The following is a 14907-nucleotide window of genomic DNA, read 5'->3' as shown; positions in this document are numbered from 1 at the left end:
TTCCAGACTTGCTCTTTATCCTGTACTCTAACCAATGTACTTCCTGAAATTGATGCTTTGTGATGCAATCTATCTTTCAGTGTCTATGAGAGTTTTCTTCACAAAGGTAAGTAAAATTTATGTTTTTTTTTAACTTTGTATCTGTATTTCACCTTTATAGTAAATGACACTAATGTCTGGCCAGATCTAGGCTGTTGTATGAGTGCAGACTTAGCTGTATGATGTGGGATGCGTTGTCTCCGATGCTCAAATAGATGATTGCAGCAATCTTTAGAAGCACTGCTTAAAATCGATGCACTTCTGGCTTTAGTCCTCTCATCCCCTTCTTTTTGGTTCTTTCCAGGAATTGCAGGAACAACCTTATGGCCTAATTTTAAGAAATCAAAAAGTGAAACTACCTGACTTTCACCGTATACCTTCCCAAAATCTACAATGTGACCCTAATATGTGTGCAGTGAGAACCTGCCATGTAGCATGTAATGATATTCTAACTAATGAAATAAAAGGATAAGCAATTGTCCATAACTACTGTTGTCTTTTCTCTTCTTGTGGGAACAGAAAATGTTTTTTTTTTTTCAGTCTCTCCTTTAGAATTCTGGCTCTCTGCGAGTCTTGGTCAAAATATCAATTTAATTGTCTTGCTTAACATATTTGACTGTTCACCAGTCAGTAACACTGACTCAAAACAATGTCTCTCTGGTTTTCTTTAATGTCTTCCACTGATTCAGTTCAGCTTTCCCCCTTTATCCCTCCTAACAAGCTTCACATTCGGGCCGATACAGTAAAAATCGCGGGAGAGCGGGCGAGTGCCCGCTCTCCCAGTGCACACACAGGACACTCTCTTGTGCGCGCGATACAGTAAATACATTTATTTAAATTAGGCCCGGCGGTAAAAAGAGGCGCTAGGCACACTAGCGTGTCCCTAGCACCTCTTTTCGGACAGGATCGGCGGCTGTCAGCGGGTTTGACAGCCAACGCTCAATTTTGCCGGCGTCAGTTCTTGAGCCTGCTGACAGCCATGGGTTCGGAAACCGGACGCCAGCAAAATTGAGCGTCTGGTTTTCAACCCGCGAACCACGGGCCTATTTCAATTTATTTTTTTTTTTTTACTTTTTCAAACTTTTGGGACCTCCGACTTAATATCGCCATGATATTAAGTCGGAGGGTGCACAGAAAAGCAGTTTTTACTGCTTTTCTGTGCACTTTCCCGGTGCCGGAAGAAATTAGCGGCTACCTTCGGGTAGGCGCTAATTTCTGAAAGTAAAATGTGCGGCTTGGCTGCACATTTTACTTACTGAATCGCGCGGGAATACTTAATAGGGCCAATAACATGCATTTGCATGTTGCGGATGCTATTAGGTTTGGGGGGGGTTGGATGCGCGTTTTCGACGCGCTATTACCCCTTACTGAATAAGGGGTAAAGCTAGCGCGTCGAAAACGCGCGTCCAAATGCCTGTAAGTGTTGTAACAGGCTTCGAAGCTCACTTACCAGTCTTAATTTTCCACTTCTGCGTGAAATCTTTGACATTAACGTTTTCCAGTCATGCTTTAAATTGTAAATCATTCCTGACTAATACAGGTAAATTCCACATCCCTGTTCAGTTAATTAACTAACTTTGGGCCTCATTTTCCAAGCCGCTCGCTGCCGGCTAGCACAGGCCCTCCCCCTGTTTCGGCCCCCCGCCCCTCATCTTCTAAAGTATCGCAGGCCTGCGATACTTTAGAAAATGAGGCCCTTTGTCTTCATTCCTTCCTTACCTTGGCTCTGGATTTTCTTGTATTCAAAGCCTCATTCACTTTTTTACTTGCTCACACTTTAACAGTGATGCATTTTTCTCTCTTTTCCCACTATTTATGACTCAAACAACCAGGGTTTTTTCATTTTACCCTGATTCCACAAGGGCAGAGCTCCAGCTGTAAACTCCTGCTGTAACCATCTCTTTTTAGTCAGTAAGGAGGCCCAGACAACTGATCCGTAAAGATAGACTTTTATTGCCAGCAAGATGCAGCTAAGACAAAGGCTCAGTACAACTGCATGCCACGCCCCCTTAGGAGCAAACCTTTATACACTTTACAGTTCTTATCTTTCACACATGCGTTCTGGTTTTTGCTGAACAAACAATTTACAAACTGCTGAACAAGCAATAGCTAGCGTGGTCTCTAGTAGGTGTAGCTTATGATCAGACTATTGTTTCGTCATTTAATTGACGGGTTAGACATTTGCGGTGGCGTTCGTATTAATACAATACAAATTATGATTCCAAAATGGAGTTACGTTTCACTAAATGTTAGTGCGTGAATACGTCACTACGTATTAGGTTCCGTTTGCGTTGCAAATGTTAGTAAATCAAGATGGCTGTGCGTTTCTCTGCAGGCATGAAGAGACGAGAGGCGTCTCAGGGGTGCAGTCTTCAGGGGTTCATGGAATCGAACTCCTTCATTCCCCCCTTTGATACTTCAACTTCGGTGGAAGGTGGAAGTATCACTCGTAGCTGTTAAGTAACTGAAAAGAGAAGAAAAAATTAATACATAGAACTTTTCAAGGTGGACCCTAAGTTGTCGCCAGGTCGTTGGTTTCTTCACGGGTTTGAGACGGGTGGACCCTATTGGCGTCACCCCCCTTTGTAGCCCGGCTTACCCTAGCAACAAATGTGGTCCAACGTGGTGAGTTACTTATGGGGCATTAGAGTTTAGTATCAAGGTAATCGTCATCAGAATCAAAAGTGACATCAGAGTCAGATGAATCAGAATCGGGGAATGTGGAAATAGACACATACTTATTGATCATCATAACATGAGCAGCTGCTCTGCGATCAGCAATGGTTTCAATCATAGATCGTAGATTTCTGAAAATGAGAGGTAAACAAAGAGGAAATAAAATGCAAGTTAGAACAAAAAACAGCAGAGGGATGAGAATGTCTTTCAATCCGGGAATCGAAGTAAGCCAATTTGGTAGTGAGGCTGTCCATTCAAGGACACCGGTCCACGTCTGCACAGGGACATGGGCCAATCGGATCATTCGATCAGTAATCTCTTCGATGACTTTACTCTTATCATCAATCTGTAAACAACAATTAGAGAGATTAAACTTTCCACACACGCCTCCTTCTTGAGCTAGGAGGTAGTCCAAGGCTAAACGGTTTTGGTAGACAGCTGTGATTATTTTGGTGTTCTGTTTGGCAAGGATATTGAGAGCCATGGCAGAATCGTTAGTCAGAAGTTCCAACACTGCTTGCAGTCGGATGATACGATTTAACATATAGATTGGAGTTCTATATCCATAAGAACCATCTTCAGCCCAAGTGGCAGGGCCATAGTATTGTACAATTCGTTCAGGAGGCCACTCCTGATCTTTCCAATCTCCAATAGTAACTTTAGTAGTTCTGCGACGCTTGTTTGGTTTCATAGGACTGTAGACAGGTACACCTAATGTTTCTCCAGCGGTGATTGGTAAGAGAAAGAAACTTGGCCGAATGGTGGCCAAGAAACAGGTGCCATACCAGTTGAGTGGTAACAGTTCATAAGCCCTTCGGCCACAAACGAAGTAGTATCCATCTGGCGCAGCGAAGAGGGTGGTGGGCACCCCAGCAGCAGTCCACGTTTTGTTTAGGGTTGAGTCAGTCCATAAGGTAGTGGGCATAGTCAAATTTTCTGTCTGCCACCAAGTTAGTTTGGTTTGGTTAGCAGTAAGGACCCCTGTACATGGTGAATTTCCAACAGAGGTAGTATAGATTCGGGAGTGTTGTCGAGATATGCATTGTCTGCCAATGACATCTGTCTGGAGAGCCCACTCGTATGGATGTGTCTTCCGTTTGTAAGTTATAGTTGTGTTCAATTGATTGAGGTCGGTTTGGAAGACCTCTTTGGCTTCCCATGGCCATTGCTCTCCTGTGTGTGTGCCTCCGCAGACAAAGCAATTCTTAACTTCGAGAGAGAGAGCTATATTCTCAGCCAGATTCACAAACATATTCTTTGCTTGATGTGAAAAGGCATGCTTCTTCAATTCTTCTGATACATGGGATATTTCATCAAAGAAGGATTGATAGCCCACTACAGTGGTCTGATGAATGATTGGGCGAGGCTTGTCTCTACGCTGGGTGATTGTTATGTAAGTCATTGGGTCTTTTCCAGCTCCGTCGATGCCAAATCCCCAAGTATCTTGCCAGGGGGATCCTTCACCTCGTATGGGCCATTGCACGGACACAATATTACCAGTTACTGCTGTCAATCTGCCGATTCCGTGGCAGCCATGGTAACCTCCACCTGTATAGTCACATACCAGAGCCCAACCCGACAAAATCAAGTCTCCTTGACAGGGTAACCAACTGGATGGGTTGGCAGCTCGATTGTACGGACAAAGGTACTTGTGGTTATAAACATAGGAATTTTTCCAGGATTGAGATCCTCAATGGAGTGCATTTGGGTGTTTATCAATGGCTTCACAGGCATCGAAGGTTATTGTGACGGTAGACTCTCCTCCGATAAGGACTTTGGTCGAGTTGATGTAGTACAGGATACCTTTTCCTTCTGGGATAATACTTGATGTGTAGCTCTTTGGTAATCCAGCAGTGAGGGTAATGTTATAGTACTTGGGAGTTGTTGGTGTGTGACAAATAACCTTGTCACCCTCTAGGCATCGATGAAAAGACTGGTATCCTTGAGTGGTATTTAATGCGCATGCAGGTTGCGTTGCACATGAAGTGGGTGGCTGAGATTGGTGTATAATGGTAGAGACAACCTGGAATCCATCTGGAGTTGTAGTACGGATTGATTTGACGCATTCTGTGCAGTTCTTGCTTAGGGGTAGAACAAGAGATGTAGTTGTAGAACATGAGATTAGTAGAATAACTTGTAAAAGTCTGTTTCTCATGGCTGGAGGTTTAGAGTAAACACTTTATGCTTTGCCTTGTAAGTAGATCAGTTGATTAATTCTGAAAGGAAGAAAAAATGTATATGTTAGTACTCTTTAGCAAAGTACTATAGTCATTTACCCTGGACTAATTTGTTGCCTGCTTTGAATGAACTTTAACTTGTTGTCTCCAATCCTGGAGACCTGCCAACTGGAGGCAGCAGGTTTCAGGCGGGTCCAGTGAATCCATGAAGGGCATCCAGAGACTTTTACAGCAGTAGGAGTGGTGAGTAACACTGTGTATGGACCCTTCCATCGTGGTTTGAGGAAATCTGATTCATCCCAGTCCTTCATCCATACAGAATTTCCGATTTGGAATGGATGAATCGGGGTTAGCAAGACTAGTGGTTCAATGTCGCATGTATAGCTCTGGATGGCGATGACTGTGTTATGTAGTCCCTTAAGTTGGTTACTAAGGGACAGCTCTCCTTGTATCTGCAGCGACTCAGGAAAAGATGGAAGGGGTGGAGGTCTTGCATACATCATTTCATAAGGTGTTAGACCAGACTTTCTTGGACTGCATCGGATGTGTAGTAAGGCTAAAGGTAGGATGTCTGGCCATTTAGTCTTTGTTTCTTGGCATAGCTTAGCCATCTGATTTTTCAGAGTTCTATTAGCTCGTTCAACAGCTCCGCTGCTCTGGGGTCTCCACGCACAGTGTAGATGCCAACTTACACCCAGAATTCTGCTTAATTGCTGTGTAACTTCACTGGTGAAAGCTGGTCCATTGTCTGAATTTATTTGCCTTGGTAATCCGTATCGTGGTAAGATCTGATGAAGGAGCAAAGCCACTACCTCTTTGGCAGTTTCAGTTCGTGTGGGTATGGCTTCGATCCATCCAGTATAAGTACAGACAGCTACCAGCATTGCTTTGTATCCTCTAGAGGATGTCATGTGGGTGAAATCGATTTGACAAACTTGAAACGGCGTAGTTCCTCGTAGGATATGTCCGGGGGCAGGACCAGGTCCATTTCTGGGATTGTTTCTTGCACACGTGACACATTGATTGATTGCATGTTTAGTCAACTGAGTAATTTTGTTGATGTAATACGTTTTCTCCAATAGCTTAATTAATGCATCTCGACCAAGATGAGTTCTGTTGTGGGCTTCTTTGACAATAGTCCAAGCTAATGCTTCAGGTATCCATATTCTGTTATCTTGCAGAATCCACCAGCCATCGTGATGGTGGAATTTCTCAGCCTGTGCCCAATCATTCTCCTCCGTTGAATAAGCAGGAGTTTCCGTTGGGAATTGTAGAAGTGGACAAGTTGTAACTGGGATGTGCGGTAAATGGGCACGGGCTGCTTCTTTCGCTGTTTTGTCTGCCCATTGGTTTCCTTTTGCAACGGGATCTGATTTTCCTGTGTGGGCTTTACAATGCATGACAGCTACCTTTTGCGGTGCCCATACAGCATTTAGCAATTGATGTATTTCAGACGCATTAGCCAGTTGCTTTCCTTCGGCGGTGAGAAAACCTCGCTCTTTGTATAAGGCTTCATGTACTTGGATGGTGAGGAAAGCATATTTGGAATCTGTGTAGATGTTCACAGTCTGTCCTTCTGCCAATTGTAGAGCTCGAGTGAGAGCGATGAGTTCAGCTTTTTGAGCTGATGTCCCAGGAGGTAGGGACTCAGCTTCAATGATGTCATCTTCAGAAACCACAGCATAACCAGCAACCCGAATTCCATCAATAACTTGGCTGCTTCCATCAGTAAATAGAGTCCATGCTCCCTGCCAGGGTTGATCCCTCAAGTCTGGTCTGCTGGAATGTATTGTAGTCATGACCTCTTCACAGTCATGGGCAACGGGTTCAGGTGCCGGCATAAGAGTGGCCGGGTTCAAGTTTTTACTGTCTTGTATTTGAATTTCAGGTGTTTCACACAGTAAGGCTTGGTATTTTACAAGACGTGAGTTGGTCATCCATTTTGGTCCATGCGTTTCTAGAAGTCCTTGAATAGTGTGGGGAGTTGTTACGTTTAGAATTTGACCAAAAGTTAATTTGACAGCCTCTGGGATTAGTAAGCACGCAGCCGCAATGCTTCGAAGACAACCTGGCCATCCTTTTGCAACATTGTCCATTCCTTTTGACAGATATGCAACAGGTCGTTCCCACGAGCCTAGAGTTTGAGTCAATACCCCAATGGCCATTCCCTTTTTCTCATCGACGAATAGATGGAATGGTTTCATTACATCTGGCAATCCTAGGGCAGGAGGTTCAATCAGGGCATCCTTCAGTTGTTGTAAGCTTGTCAATTCATGGGTTTCCCATTGAAAAGGCTGAGATTCTGCCTCCTTCCCCCGCAGCTTGTCGTACAGGGACTGGGCAATAACAGCATAGTTAGCAATCCACAGCCTGCAATATCCAGCAGCTCCAAGGAACGCTCGGAGCTCTTTCTTGCAAGTGGGTACAGGTTGACCTCGTATTGAATTGGTACGGGATATTCCAAGACAACGGGTACCTTCCCGGATTTGGAAGCCCAAGTATTCTACTTCTAATTCACAGATTTGCGCCTTCTTTTTACTTGCACGGTATCCTTTTGAGTACAACGTCTTTAGCAGGTGGAGAGTGGCTACTGCACATTCGTGATACGTTTCACGAAACAACAGAAGGTCATCCACATACTGTATTACTGGCCCATACATGACTTGGTACATCTTCAAGTCTTTTGCCAGTTGCTCACCGAACAGCGTAGGTGAGTGCTTGAACCCTTGCGGCAAGCGAGTCCATGTGTACTGCTGCTTGATTCCAGTTTGTGCATTTTCCCATGTGAAGGCAAAGATCTTCTGACATTCCTCCGCCACCGGGACGGAGAAGAAAGCATCTTTGAGATCAATGACACTGTACCACTTTGATGCAGGAGAGACTTGAGCCAAGATTGAATATGGATTTGGTACGAGGGTTACTAGATCTGCTACTTGATTATTCACTTTCCGTAGATCCTGTACGGGTCGGTAATCAGTAGAACCAGGTTTCTTTACGGGCAACAAAGGGGTGTTCCAAGCAGATCGGATTCGTCGGAGAATGCCCAAGTCGTACAGTCTCTGCAGATGTATCTGGATTCCTTGCCTGGCCATATATGGAATGGGGTATTGAGGTTGATTAATCACCTGTGCATTCTGTTTCATTTCGATCCAAACAGGGGTAGCCTCGATGGCTATTCCCCCTGGATTCTGCTCGGACCATACTTTAGGCACGCTATCCATTAGCTGTCTTCGTTGTTCGTTGAGAGGGGTGTTCACTTCGTATCGATGCGGAGTGATTTGTTCAAGGACGGGGAGATGTAGTCTCCATTCCTCTTGGAGTGGACAAATGAGAGAGACAGGATTATCGGCAAAGGATGCCTTAATTTCACCGGTGGGCTCGAATTGCAAAGTAGCCCTTAATTTACACAGGAGGTCTCTCCCTATGAGTGGTACTGGGCACCCTGGCACGTAAAGGAATTGATGGGACACTAATTGTCCTCCTACTGTAACCTGCCGTTTCTGGAGGAAGGGAGCGCTTAGTGGCTTTCCTGAAGCCCCGACTATAGAGATATTTTTCGAAGTAGGCGTGGTGATGGCTGTGGTCATTACAGATCTTTGTGCCCCCGTATCCAACAGTCCTTTGAATGTTTCAGCCCCTACTCTTATTTCCACCAAAGGGTCTATGGGAAGGGTTCCCCTATCTAGTCATGTTTCACTATCTTCGCCGGAAGTTTCACCTACGGTCATCTGCCATTCCGTTTCCTTAGATTTGGACGGAGTATATCCTTCCTGCTTTGCTTGCAGGGACTCCGGACACTCAGACTTCCAATGTCCTTCTTGTTTACAATATGCGCATTGATTGGTTCCCAATGGCATTCTTCCACCTCTAAACGATCCTCCTCTATTTGCTCGTCCTCTTGGCAGCCCTCTAGAGGGCGATCTGCCTCTTCCTCGGGGTCCGGGATACCCGTGATACTGCCTGGACGGGTTCCCGAAATTAGTTTCTTCCAACGCTGCGGCTAACAAACTGACACTTTCTCTTAACTTTCTAGTTTCTTTCTTTTCCTTCCTGTCTCCATCCAGTTCTCGGTTTACATAGACTTTATCAGCCATTGCTTTTAATTGGCTGATATTCATTCCCTCGAACCCTTCCTGCTTTTGCAACTTCCGGCGAATGTCTGGGCAGGACTGCCCAACGAAGCTCATCACTATGATGGATTGATGTTTGGGGTCTTCTGGATCAAATGGGCTGTATTGGCGGTACGCATCCATCAATCGCTCCAAAAAGTTTCCGGGGGACTCGTCTCTCTTCTGCACCACGTCTTGGATTTTTCCCATGTTTACAACTTTCTGCTTCCCTTTCTTTAAAGCTTCAAGAAACACGGTCTGATAGGCGGTAATGCGCTCCCGCCCTGCCGCGGTCTGGAAATCCCAGTTGGGATCTGCAGTCGGGGCTAAGTCTCTCACTACGTCTTCGGGACGTCCATCTGACCCGGCTCCTAATCGAGCTGCCTCTTCCATGTTTAATTGTATCTGTCGGCGTTCTTCAGTGGTAAAAAGAATGGAGGCTAAATGCCGAATGTCAGCCCAGTTGGGATTATGGGCTGCAAAAATGCCCCGTAAAAAGTCTATCATCTGTTCTGGTTTTTCAGCGTATGACGGCCCAAGCTGTTTCCAATTGAAAAGATCGCTGGATGTAAAAGGTATGTAGGTAAATAACTTTATTGTTTGCGTAGTGCGATGTTCGTTTTCTTCAGTCGGGACTACAGGAACTACAGTTGATGTCTCCCTGATTGGTAATTGCAAACTTGCTGCGGCTTGGGTTTTACTACGAGTTCCGTCTGCCACGGACGACTCGCTGCCGCCTTCTACCTTTGCGGTTGCCGCTTCGGGTTGCTCTTCATGAGCCGGTGCCATCCTAGGATCGGCTTGCGCATTGGAGGGAACTGGGGGACTTGGTGGCGTAGGATATGCCAGGGGACAACTAGGGGCATATGGTGGCGGCAAGATATTTTCAGCGTCGGGCAGTGCTGCGGGCGGCAGGGGTTTAATTTTTTTTTCTGGAGTCCGTGGATTCCCTTGTACTACAAATATGGCCGCCGCAGATGACGCATGCTCTGTAGGTTCCAATATGGCCGCCTTTCCCCTTCTCTTCCGGTTTGGGGACTTCCGGTCTCCCATTTTGCATACTTGAGTTACCATTACGAGGGCGGCTCCCTCTACTAGCTTCTTTGCCCACGACGGAGGATTTTCAATAACTGCTATCCAAGCGGTTATGTACGGTATATCCTCAGGGCAACCCGGATTCCCTTCTCGTATAACTATATTCTGGACCCTTGTGGCCGTTTGGAAATTGAAAGTTCCTACCGGAGGCCAATTTACACACAAACTGGGCCACCTATGGGTACATCGTTGAATCATTCCGGGTTTTGTACATTTATGTCTATCGAACACTTCCCTATAGTGTTCCGTCATGACTTTTAATGGAGTCGAACCGCCCCCTCCCATTAGGATAGAATTCACAGACAAAGGAGGGAAGGGAAGACGGATAGGTAAGGGGTCCGTATCCGTCAGACACAAAGGGTCACAATTGCCCCGACTAGAACGCGGTCGCCCGGTCTAGAACTGCGAGGCCATTCACTCTCTTTCACACAACAAGAAACCTATTCCCACTATCGTATACTTCACTTATAATTTTTCCTTATCATGCGCGTGGTCTTCGGAACGTAATTCCTACTAACACACTGCGTGGGGTGTGATCAAAGCCCCCTCGGTCCGCCGGGGATGGACCGGTTATTTTTCTTATCTATTCTTCACTTATTCCCTTGTTTCCATGATACTCGCCTGCAGGGGTCTTCCGATCGTCACGAAAGCCTTCTTCCCGGATCATCAACCCAGAGATCTCAGCAGAATTTCTGTGGAACGATCCCCTCAGAAACCTGATCGCTGAACTCAGCGGTGGCCACTCACCAGGCGTGTCTGGGGGACTGCTCCGCCACCAAACTACCGGACCTTCTGGAGAGCTAAAATAGCGTCTCCGGTACCTCCTGGCTGGCTCGCCAAATGTAACCATCTCTTTTTAGTCAGTAAGGAGGCCCAGACAACTGATCCGTAAAGATAGACTTTTATTGCCAGCAAGATGCAGCTAAGACAAAGGCTCAGTACAACTGCATGCCACGCCCCCTTAGGAGCAAACCTTTATACACTTTACAGTTCTTATCTTTCACACATGCGTTCTGGTTTTTGCTGAACAAACAATTTACAAACTGCTGAACAAGCAATAGCTAGCGTGGTCTCTAGTAGGTGTAGCTTATGATCAGACTATTGTTTCGTCATTTAATTGACGGGTTAGACATTTGCGGTGGCGTTCGTATTAATACAATACAAATTATGATTCCAAAATGGAGTTACGTTTCACTAAATGTTAGTGCGTGAATACGTCACTACGTATTAGGTTCCGTTTGCGTTGCAAATGTTAGTAAATCAAGATGGCTGTGCGTTTCACTGCAGGCATGAAGAGACGAGAGGCGTCTCAGGGGTGCAGTCTTCAGGGGTTCATGGAATCGAACTCCTTCATTCCCCCCTTTGATACTTCAACTTCGGTGGAAGGTGGAAGTATCACTCGTAGCTGTTAAGTAACTGAAAAGAGAAGAAAAAATTAATACATAGAACTTTTCAAGGTGGACCCTAAGTTGTCGCCAGGTCGTTGGTTTCTTCACGGGTTTGAGACGGGTGGACCCTATTGGCGTCACCCCCCTTTGTAGCCCGGCTTACCCTAGCAACAAATGTGGTCCAACGTGGTGAGTTACTTATGGGGCATTAGAGTTTAGTATCAAGGTAATCGTCATCAGAATCAAAAGTGACATCAGAGTCAGATGAATCAGAATCGGGGAATGTGGAAATAGACACATACTTATTGATCATCATAACATGAGCAGCTGCTCTGCGATCAGCAATGGTTTCAATCATAGATCGTAGATTTCTGAAAATGAGAGGTAAACAAAGAGGAAATAAAATGCAAGTTAGAACAAAAAACAGCAGAGGGATGAGAATGTCTTTCAATCCGGGAATCGAAGTAAGCCAATTTGGTAGTGAGGCTGTCCAGTCAAGGACACCGGTCCACGTCTGCACAGGGACATGGGCCAATCGGATCATTCGATCAGTAATCTCTTCGATGACTTTACTCTTATCATCAATCTGTAAACAACAATTAGAGAGATTAAACTTTCCACACACGCCTCCTTCTTGAGCTAGGAGGTAGTCCAAGGCTAAACGGTTTTGGTAGACAGCTGTGATTATTTTGGTGTTCTGTTTGGCAAGGATATTGAGAGCCATGGCAGAATCGTTAGTCAGAAGTTCCAACACTGCTTGCAGTCGGATGATACGATTTAACATATAGATTGGAGTTCTATATCCATAAGAACCATCTTCAGCCCAAGTGGCAGGGCCATAGTATTGTACAATTCGTTCAGGAGGCCACTCCTGATCTTTCCAATCTCCAATAGTAACTTTAGTAGTTCTGCGACGCTTGTTTGGTTTCATAGGACTGTAGACAGGTACACCTAATGTTTCTCCAGCGGTGATTGGTAAGAGAAAGAAACTTGGCCGAATGGTGGCCAAGAAACAGGTGCCATACCAGTTGAGTGGTAACAGTTCATAAGCCCTTCGGCCACAAACGAAGTAGTATCCATCTGGCGCAGCGAAGAGGGTGGTAGGCACCCCAGCAGCAGTCCACGTTTTGTTTAGGGTTGAGTCAGTCCATAAGGTAGTGGGCATAGTCAAATTTTCTGTCTGCCACCAAGTTAGTTTGGTTTGGTTAGCAGTAAGGACCCCTGTACATGGTGAATTTCCAACAGAGGTAGTATAGATTCGGGAGTGTTGTCGAGATATGCATTGTCTGCCAATGACATCTGTCTGGAGAGCCCACTCGTATGGATGTGTCTTCCGTTTGTAAGTTATAGTTGTGTTCAATTGATTGAGGTCGGTTTGGAAGACCTCTTTGGCTTCCCATGGCCATTGCTCTCCTGTGTGTGTGCCTCCGCAGACAAAGCAATTCTTAACTTCGAGAGAGAGAGCTATATTCTCAGCCAGATTCACAAACATATTCTTTGCTTGATGTGAAAAGGCATGCTTCTTCAATTCTTCTGATACATGGGATATTTCATCAAAGAAGGATTGATAGCCCACTACAGTGGTCTGATGAATGATTGGGCGAGGCTTGTCTCTACGCTGGGTGATTGTTATGTAAGTCATTGGGTCTTTTCCAGCTCCGTCGATGCCAAATCCCCAAGTATCTTGCCAGGGGGATCCTTCACCTCGTATGGGCCATTGCACGGACACAATATTACCAGTTACTGCTGTCAATCTGCCGATTCCGTGGCAGCCATGGTAACCTCCACCTGTATAGTCACATACCAGAGCCCAACCCGACAAAATCAAGTCTCCTTGACAGGGTAACCAACTGGATGGGTTGGCAGCTCGATTGTACGGACAAAGGTACTTGTGGTTATAAACATAGGAATTTTTCCAGGATTGAGATCCTCAATGGAGTGCATTTGGGTGTTTATCAATGGCTTCACAGGCATCGAAGGTTATTGTGACGGTAGACTCTCCTCCGATAAGGACTTTGGTCGAGTTGATGTAGTACAGGATACCTTTTCCTTCTGGGATAATACTTGATGTGTAGCTCTTTGGTAATCCAGCAGTGAGGGTAATGTTATAGTACTTGGGAGTTGTTGGTGTGTGACAAATAACCTTGTCACCCTCTAGGCATCGATGAAAAGACTGGTATCCTTGAGTGGTATTTAATGCGCATGCAGGTTGCGTTGCACATGAAGTGGGTGGCTGAGATTGGTGTATAATGGTAGAGACAACCTGGAATCCATCTGGAGTTGTAGTACGGATTGATTTGACGCATTCTGTGCAGTTCTTGCTTAGGGGTAGAACAAGAGATGTAGTTGTAGAACATGAGATTAGTAGAATAACTTGTAAAAGTCTGTTTCTCATGGCTGGAGGTTTAGAGTAAACACTTTATGCTTTGCCTTGTAAGTAGATCAGTTGATTAATTCTGAAAGGAAGAAAAAATGTATATGTTAGTACTCTTTAGCAAAGTACTATAGTCATTTACCCTGGACTAATTTGTTGCCTGCTTTGAATGAACTTTAACTTGTTGTCTCCAATCCTGGAGACCTGCCAACTGGAGGCAGCAGGTTTCAGGCGGGTCCAGTGAATCCATGAAGGGCATCCAGAGACTTTTACAGCAGTAGGAGTGGTGAGTAACACTGTGTATGGACCCTTCCATCGTGGTTTGAGGAAATCTGATTCATCCCAGTCCTTCATCCATACAGAATTTCCGATTTGGAATGGATGAATCGGGGTTAGCAAGACTAGTGGTTCAATGTCGCATGTATAGCTCTGGATGGCGATGACTGTGTTATGTAGTCCCTTAAGTTGGTTACTAAGGGACAGCTCTCCTTGTATCTGCAGCGACTCAGGAAAAGATGGAAGGGGTGGAGGTCTTGCATACATCATTTCATAAGGTGTTAGACCAGACTTTCTTGGACTGCATCGGATGTGTAGTAAGGCTAAAGGTAGGATGTCTGGCCATTTAGTCTTTGTTTCTTGGCATAGCTTAGCCATCTGATTTTTCAGAGTTCTATTAGCTCGTTCAACAGCTCCGCTGCTCTGGGGTCTCCACGCACAGTGTAGATGCCAACTTACACCCAGAATTCTGCTTAATTGCTGTGTAACTTCACTGGTGAAAGCTGGTCCATTGTCTGAATTTATTTGCCTTGGTAATCCGTATCGTGGTAAGATCTGATGAAGGAGCAAAGCCACTACCTCTTTGGCAGTTTCAGTTCGTGTGGGTATGGCTTCGATCCATCCAGTATAAGTACAGACAGCTACCAGCATTGCTTTGTATCCTCTAGAGGATGTCATGTGGGTGAAATCGATTTGACAAACTTGAAACGGCGTAGTTCCTCGTAGGATATGTCCGGGGGCAGGACCAGGTCCATTTCTGGGATTGTTTCTTG

General features: G+C 45.3%; 1 protein-coding gene across 1 annotated transcript in view; it reads left to right on the top strand.

The window, feature by feature from the left end:
* LOC115090798 (cytochrome P450 2G1-like) overlaps positions 1 to 14907 on the top strand; it is a 147801-nt gene that overhangs the window by 39067 nt on the left and 93827 nt on the right. The gene's annotated exons all lie outside the window — the stretch shown is intronic.

Source organism: Rhinatrema bivittatum, chromosome 4, assembly GCF_901001135.1.
Source record: "Rhinatrema bivittatum chromosome 4, aRhiBiv1.1, whole genome shotgun sequence".
NCBI classification, from domain to species: domain Eukaryota; kingdom Metazoa; phylum Chordata; class Amphibia; order Gymnophiona; family Rhinatrematidae; genus Rhinatrema; species Rhinatrema bivittatum.
Note: the sequence above shows the minus strand (reverse complement) of the source record. Positions and strands in the feature narration are given on the sequence as shown.